At 35.7% G+C, this 7,500-nt stretch overlaps 1 protein-coding gene across 2 annotated transcripts in view; it reads right to left on the bottom strand.

Moving 5' to 3' along the window:
- The window catches only part of LOC133574255 (LIM and senescent cell antigen-like-containing domain protein 1), an 86,130-nt gene that overhangs the window by 58,372 nt on the left and 20,258 nt on the right, over positions 1–7,500 (bottom strand). The gene's annotated exons all lie outside the window — the stretch shown is intronic.

The raw sequence follows: 7,500 nt of genomic DNA, 5'->3' as shown, positions 1-7,500 counted from the left end.
TTTGTGTTGTAGAATATTGCTTGAAAATAACCGAAATTCAATGGTCAAATCAACGTCACAACCCGACATTGATTAAACGTCAAAAAGCATGTTGTTTCAACGTTGTTTTTGTGTTGTAGAATTATGGTTAGGAAATGACCAAATTTCAATGGTCAAATCAACGTCACAACTCAACATTGATTAAACGTTGTCAAAAAGCATGTTGTTTCAACGTTGTATTTGTGTTGTAGAATATTGGTTGAAAATAACCAAATTTCAATGGTCAAATCAACGTCACAGCCCGACATTGATTAAACGTCAAAAAGCATGTTGTTTCAATGTTGTTTTTGTGTTGTAGAATTATGGTTGGGAAATGACCAAAATTCAATGGTCAAATCAACATCAGAACCCAACATTGATTAAATGTTGTCAAAAAGTATGTTGTTTCAATGTTGTATGTGTGTTGTAGGATTATGGTTGGAAAATGACTAAAATTCAATGATCAAATCAACATCAGAACCCAACATTGATTAAATGTTGTCAAAAAACATGTTGTTTCAACGTTGTATTTGTGTTGTAGAATATTGGTTGAAAATAACCAAATTTCAATGGTCAAATCAACGTCACAGCCCGACATTGATTAAACGTCAAAAAGCATTTTGTTTCAACGTTGTTTTTGCGTTGTAGAATTATGGTTGGGAAATGACCAAAATTCAATGGTCAAATCAACGTCACAACCCAACATTGATTAAATGTTGTCAAAAAGTATGTTGTTTCAACGTTGTATGTGTGTTGTAGGATTATGGTTGGAAAATGACTAAAATTCAATGATCAAATCAACATCGGAACCCAACATTGAATAAATGTTGTCAAAAAGAATGTTGTTTCAACCTTGTGTTTGTGTTGTAGAATATTGGTTGAAAATGACCAATTTTCAATGGTCAAATCAACGTCACAACCCGACATTGATTAAACGTTGTCAAGAAGCATGTTTTTTCAACGTTACGTTTGAGTTGCTCAACGTTGTCAGGACTTGATCTTGGGTGTTTGCTTTTCCAGGATGCAACGGAAAGTTGGCTCGTGCGAGACGGGAATGAAGGTACATGATTTATTATTATCAAAAAAAAGAATAAATGAAAGCACGCCCAGTGGCGGAGAATAAACTATGAAACCAAAAGACTATAGCAAAAAAGTACAAACAAAAAACACGCACAATGGCGGAGAACAAACTATGAAACCGAAAAGACTATAAATATGGAACAAAAACTTACTTGGCTTGGACAGAAATAGTTGCTTGAGGAATTGACATGGAATGAAGTATCAGGCATGAACAGAGCATAAATGTGTTGAGGTCGTCAGGACGAACAACAGAAAATGAATGAACTTAAATACTATGGACATGATTAGTGAAAGCAGGTGCGTGACTCAAAACGTGAAACAGGTGCGTGACGTGACAGGTGAAAACTAATGGTTGCTATGGTGACAAACAAGAGTGCACAATGAGTCCAAACGTGGAACAGGTGAAACTAATGGGTAATCATGCAAACAAGACAAGGGAGTGAAAAGCCATAAACTAAACAAAACATGACTTAAAACAAAACATGATTACACAGACATGACAAACGTCAGGACTTAATTCAACAAGTTCTCAACATTGTTTCAATGTCTTGTGCCTGCTGGGTTGGCGACTAATAATCGGCATCTGTATCACATCAGTCAATCTCTACTTTTAATGTTAAATAATCACATTACATTTTCCTGAACTGCCCAAAGAGGGACCAAAATGGAACAAAATGTGTGACTTGAGAGGTATTCCTAAAAGAATACATTTGACAATTTAGTGCATTTTTTAAAATTGAACTTTCAGCTTTTCCTTGTCGGGAGTTTCCACAGCGAGTCAATCGCATGAGTGGCTTTGTTGTTGTTGTTGTTGTTGTTTTTCTCTCACACCGGACGTCCTTCCTGACGCAGGGAATTGGGCTTTAGTCACCTGCAGTGACAAGTACTCTAGCTGGTCCACAACATTCACAGCCATGTGACACAATGTTGTGGAATAATAGCAACTCTTCAAGCGGAGCCGTACAAGCAGACACAGGCTGGAGGATGTATCGCACTGACATGTGCAGTGTCAACAGTAACCATGGCAACACATGAACACTGCTTGTTTTTTGCCTGGCAAGCCATCAAGTGTACACACACACACGCACACACACACACACACACACACACACACACACACACACACACACACACACACACACACACACACACACACACACATTCATGTATTTCTTATCTTACTCAACATTGACATTTTATCTCATAATTTCGACTTTTTCTCTCACAATTGCGACTTTTTATCTCATAAATAGACGTTTTTATCTCATAATTATGACTTTTTATCTCATAATTTCAACTTTCTTATCTCACAGTTAACTTGTTATCTCATAACTTTGACTTAATCTCATAATTATGATGTTTTATCTTATAATTTCTACTTTATGTCACAATTTCGACTTTCTATCTCACAGTTTGGGCTTTTTATCCCATAATTACAATTTCGACTTTTTATCTCATTTCAACTTTCTTATCTCATAATTGACTTTTTATGTCATAATTTTTTTAAACTCCTAATTTCGATTTTTTTTTTTTAAATCTCATAATTATGACTTTTTATCTCATAATATCAAATGTCTTATCTCAAAATGTCCTTTTAATAATAATAATAATAATAATATATTTTATGTGTAAAAAGCACTTTCTATTGAGCAAACAACCTCAAAGTGCTACAGTGTATTAAAAAAATAAATAAAAAGATAATAAAAATGAATAAAAATAAAAACTAGAACTAGCATGCATATATTTAATAAAAAAAATGCTTTTTTAAAAAGAAGGATTTTTAAGCCTTTTTTTAAAAGCAGCCACAGTCTGTGGTGCCCTCAGGTGGTCAGGCAGAGCGTTTCACAATCAAAAAACAAGATTCAGAATTATGAGAATTAAAACAAATTTATGAATTATGAGATTAAAACAAGTTTTAATCTCATAATTTTGACGTTCTATCTCTTAATTATGATCGTTGTGGCTTGTGCAGCCCTTTGAGACACTTGTGATTTAGGGCTATATAAATAAACATTGATTGATTGATTGATTGACCTTCTTGAGACCTCCGAAAAACGCCTACTTCTTCAGGACCACCCTTTCTAGATATATAAAGTATTGTATTTACAACATTAATATTATATACAAACTATGCAAATATAAAAGCTTTTGGTTATTTTTGGGGGGGAATTTTTTGTTTGTAATTGTTTTTTAATCTTCATTATTTACTTCAAGTTATTACAGCATGTCTCTATATACATTTTTTTTTTTTTTTAATTAATTTTGACCAAAAGGGGGCACATTTTAATACCTTACACACACTTGTTATTTCATATGTTGAACAGAGGGGGCGCACTTTTAAAACCAACAATTTGAAAAATCCCTCCTTTTTGTGACCACCCTCATTTTAATAGATGTCACCAGCAGGGGTGCTAATGAGACATTCTCTATTAGATGCAATGTTATTGGAACCATTATTCATGTCATCACTTGTTCACACCTCCTCATATGGAAGATGCTTTTCCTTGTTGATGTCTCAAGAAGGTAGAAATACACAGGCACACACACATACACGTCTTGGCTATTTGTGAGGACCATGTACAGTGTCAACAGTAACCATGGCAACACATGAGCATCGCTTGTTTTTTGCCTGGCAAGCCATCAAGTGTATGCACACACACACACACACACACACACACACACACACACACACACACACACACACACGGCGTTTCGCCCTGTTTGACCTGCACTACTCAGGTCCGGGACCACTTAAGCAGCCAGGGCAACAAATCAAACAAACACAAATGGAGCAAATAAGAAAGTTAAAACCTGCTTTATGTTCTAAAGGAGATACTAGGCTAGTGTTGCTTTAGTCATATTGACAAACTTTTTATGAGGTCAACTTTGTATTTCTTTGCAGGTTCTTCTTCCTGTCATGGCGAGGATTTAAAACACAAACAATATCACTTCCATCAGGTATCAATCTGACATGAATTCTACTTGGTAGCGCCAAATAATGATATCAGTACAAAACTGTATGGAAAAAAGGAAATAAAGAACAGTTTTAATCAGAGTTGTTCCAGTCAGGGTTTTATGCTGCCGAGTGTTGTCCTGATACCAATATTCTGGTACCGGTACCACATTTTATGTTGGTACTTTTCAGAATAAAGACAACCAGAGAAAATTTTCATTTTTTCCCTGGACACAGGACAACTTTAATTATGATCCTGTAACTACTTGGTATTGAATCGATACCCACATTGGCGGTATCACCCAAAACTATGGTTAGAAAGATAGTGACAGAGAATAGAACAAGAATGGACAATTCAACCCTTAACTCAACAATGAGTAGATGAGTGTTATGTGTGTGTATAAGTGTAAATAAATGAACACTGAAAGTATTTCTTTTATTTATATATATATATATATATATATATATATATATATATATATATATATATATATATATATGTCTTAATAAGGTTATCCAAAAAATAGTGCTTGATACCGTAGTAGAGCGCAATATATGTATGTGTGGGAAAAAAAATCACAAGACTACTTCATCTCTACAGGCCTGTTTCATGAGGGGTTCCCTCAATCATCAGGAGATTTTAATGGAAGCATTCACATACCATGGTTTATATAGGGCACAGAGTGGGTAGGTGCTACAATAGTGGTAATAAAAGATGCAACCTATGCTTGAAAGAGAAACTGTTTATTATATACCGTCCAGACCTGTCATCCCTCAACAAGCGCAGCGAAATTGTATCAGCATGCCGCCACAGACGGAAACACCTCCTAGGTAACACATGAGCCAATCACCACGCCCCTACACCAGCCTGTACCCACCCACTCTGTGCCCTATACAAACCATGGTATGTGAATGCTTCCATTAAAATCTCCTGATGATTGAGGGAACCCCTCATGAAACAGGCCTGTCGAGATGAAGTAGTCTTGTGATTTTTTCCCCCACACATACATATATATATATATATATATATATATATATATATATATATATATATATATATATATAGCTAGAATTCACTGAAAGTCAATTATTTCTTATATATATATATATATATATATATATATATATATATCCATCCATTTACTACCGCTTATTCCCTTCGGGGTCACGGGGATATATATATATATATATATATATATATATATATATATATATATATATATATATATATATATATATATATATATATATATATATGAAATACTTGACTTGGTGAATTCTAGCTGTAAATATACTCCTCCCCTCTTAACCACGCCCCCAACCACGCCCCCTGCACCCACCCCCCAACCCCCCACCTCCCGAAATTGGAGGTCTCAAGGTTGGCAAGTATGTTTGAAAGGCAATTTAAAATAAATCAAGAATAGTGAACAACAGGCTGAATAAGTGTACGTTATATGAGGCATAAATAACCAACTGGTATGTTAACGTAACATATTATGGTAAAAGTCATTCAAATAACTATAACATATAGAACATGCTATACGTTTACCAAACAATCTGTCACTCCTCATCGCTAAATCCTATGAAATCTTATACGTCTAGTCTCTTACGTGAATGAGATCAATAATATTATTTGATATTTTACGCTAAAGTGTTAATCATTTCACACATAAGTCGCTCCTGAGCAGAGGTGGGTAGTAACGCGCTACATTTACTCCGTTACATCTACTTGAGTAACTTTTGGGATAAATTGTACTTCTAAGAGTAGTTTTAATGCAACATACTTTTACTTAAGTATATTTATAGAGAAGGAACGCTACTTTTACTCCGCTACTTTTATCTACATTCAGCTCGCTACTCGCTACTAATTTGTATCGATCTGTTAATGCACGCTTTGTTTGTTTTGGTCTGTCAGACAGACCTTCAAAGTGCCTGCCTTACTGGTGACGTTTCACTCCGTTCCACCAATCAGATGCAGTCACTGGTGACGTTGGACCAATCAAACAGAGCCAGGCGGTCACATGACCTGACTTAAACAAGTTGAAAAACTTATTGGGGTGTTACCATTTAGTGGTCAATTGTACGGAATATGTACTGTACTGTGCAATCTAATAATAAAAGTCTCAATCAATCAATCAAAAGTGTGAAGGAAAAAAGATACTTTTTTATTTCAACCGCACGAGGACGTTCCTGTCTTCACAATAAAAGTGCCGCTCCATCGCGCCTGCGCTTTCAAAACAAGAGTCTCCGAAAGCCAGCGCAAACAAGCTAGCAAGCTAAGGAGTTTGACGCCAATATATTTCTTGTAAAGTGTATAAAAACGAATATGGAAGCTGGACAAATAAGAAGCCAAAAACCAACCACTTTCATGTGGTATTAGACAGAAAGGAGGAACTTTTCTTCTCCTCCATTTGAAAACGTGGACGTTATCATCACTACTGTCTGATTACAATCAACGCAAGTCATGAGAATCAGGTAATACACCAACTTATATTCTTGTCTTCATGAAAGAAAGGAATCTATATGTGTTAAACATGCATGTATATTCATTAAAACACCTTTAACATGTAAACAAAAACAGCAAAATAAATACATATAAATTATATACTGTATATATCAATGTATATGTATGTATGTATGTATATATATATATATATATATATATATGATATGTGTGTGTATGTTACTCATCAGTTACTCAGTACTTGAGTAGTTTTTTCACAACATACTTTTTACTTTTACTCAAGTAAATATTTGGGTGACTACTCCTTACTTTTACTTGAGTAATAAATCTCTAAAGTAACAGTACTCTTACTTAAGTACAATTTCTGGCTACTCTACCCACCTCTGCTCCTGAGTATAAGTTGCACCCCCGGCCAAACTACGAAAAAAAACTGCGACTTATAGTCCGAAAAATACGGTACGGTATTTAGGTGTGTATCAGTCTAAGTTGACCGGGGGAACACCTCAGAAGACAGAGCCCCCTCTTTGTGTCTACATTCTTCACATTGCAACATTCCTGCAAACACTTGAGGAGGGAAGAACTGCAGTTGATGAACGGTCACACCACAATTCTCATCTGAGAGGAATGAAAGACCTCGTTTGATTGGTGAACAAACGTGAGGTCAAAGTCCGACCGCTCGCCTTAAGATGGTATGATAAAGAAACCAAAACAAAGGACTACTTCATCATTTTCCATGTCACACTGAAGAAAACGGGTCAGTGGGAGGGAGAGGAGAGCTAATCCTCGACCGGTGATTCAGGATTAAATCTTGTGACAAGGCTGCGGAAAGAACTCCATGGCGCCCTGAAGTCATCAGAAGAAGTAAACAATGTTCCTGGTTGCACAGACTAGGACTACAAACGACTTCAATGACCACAGACCGGGAAAGACCGAACAGCAACCACGGACTCGGTGAACTTTGGCAAGAAACGCTCTACAAAAAAAA

The sequence above is a fragment of the Nerophis lumbriciformis genome, linkage group LG31, assembly GCF_033978685.3.
Source record: "Nerophis lumbriciformis linkage group LG31, RoL_Nlum_v2.1, whole genome shotgun sequence".
In the NCBI taxonomy this organism is placed as follows: domain Eukaryota; kingdom Metazoa; phylum Chordata; class Actinopteri; order Syngnathiformes; family Syngnathidae; genus Nerophis; species Nerophis lumbriciformis.
This window is presented reverse-complemented; position numbering and strand designations above follow the sequence as displayed.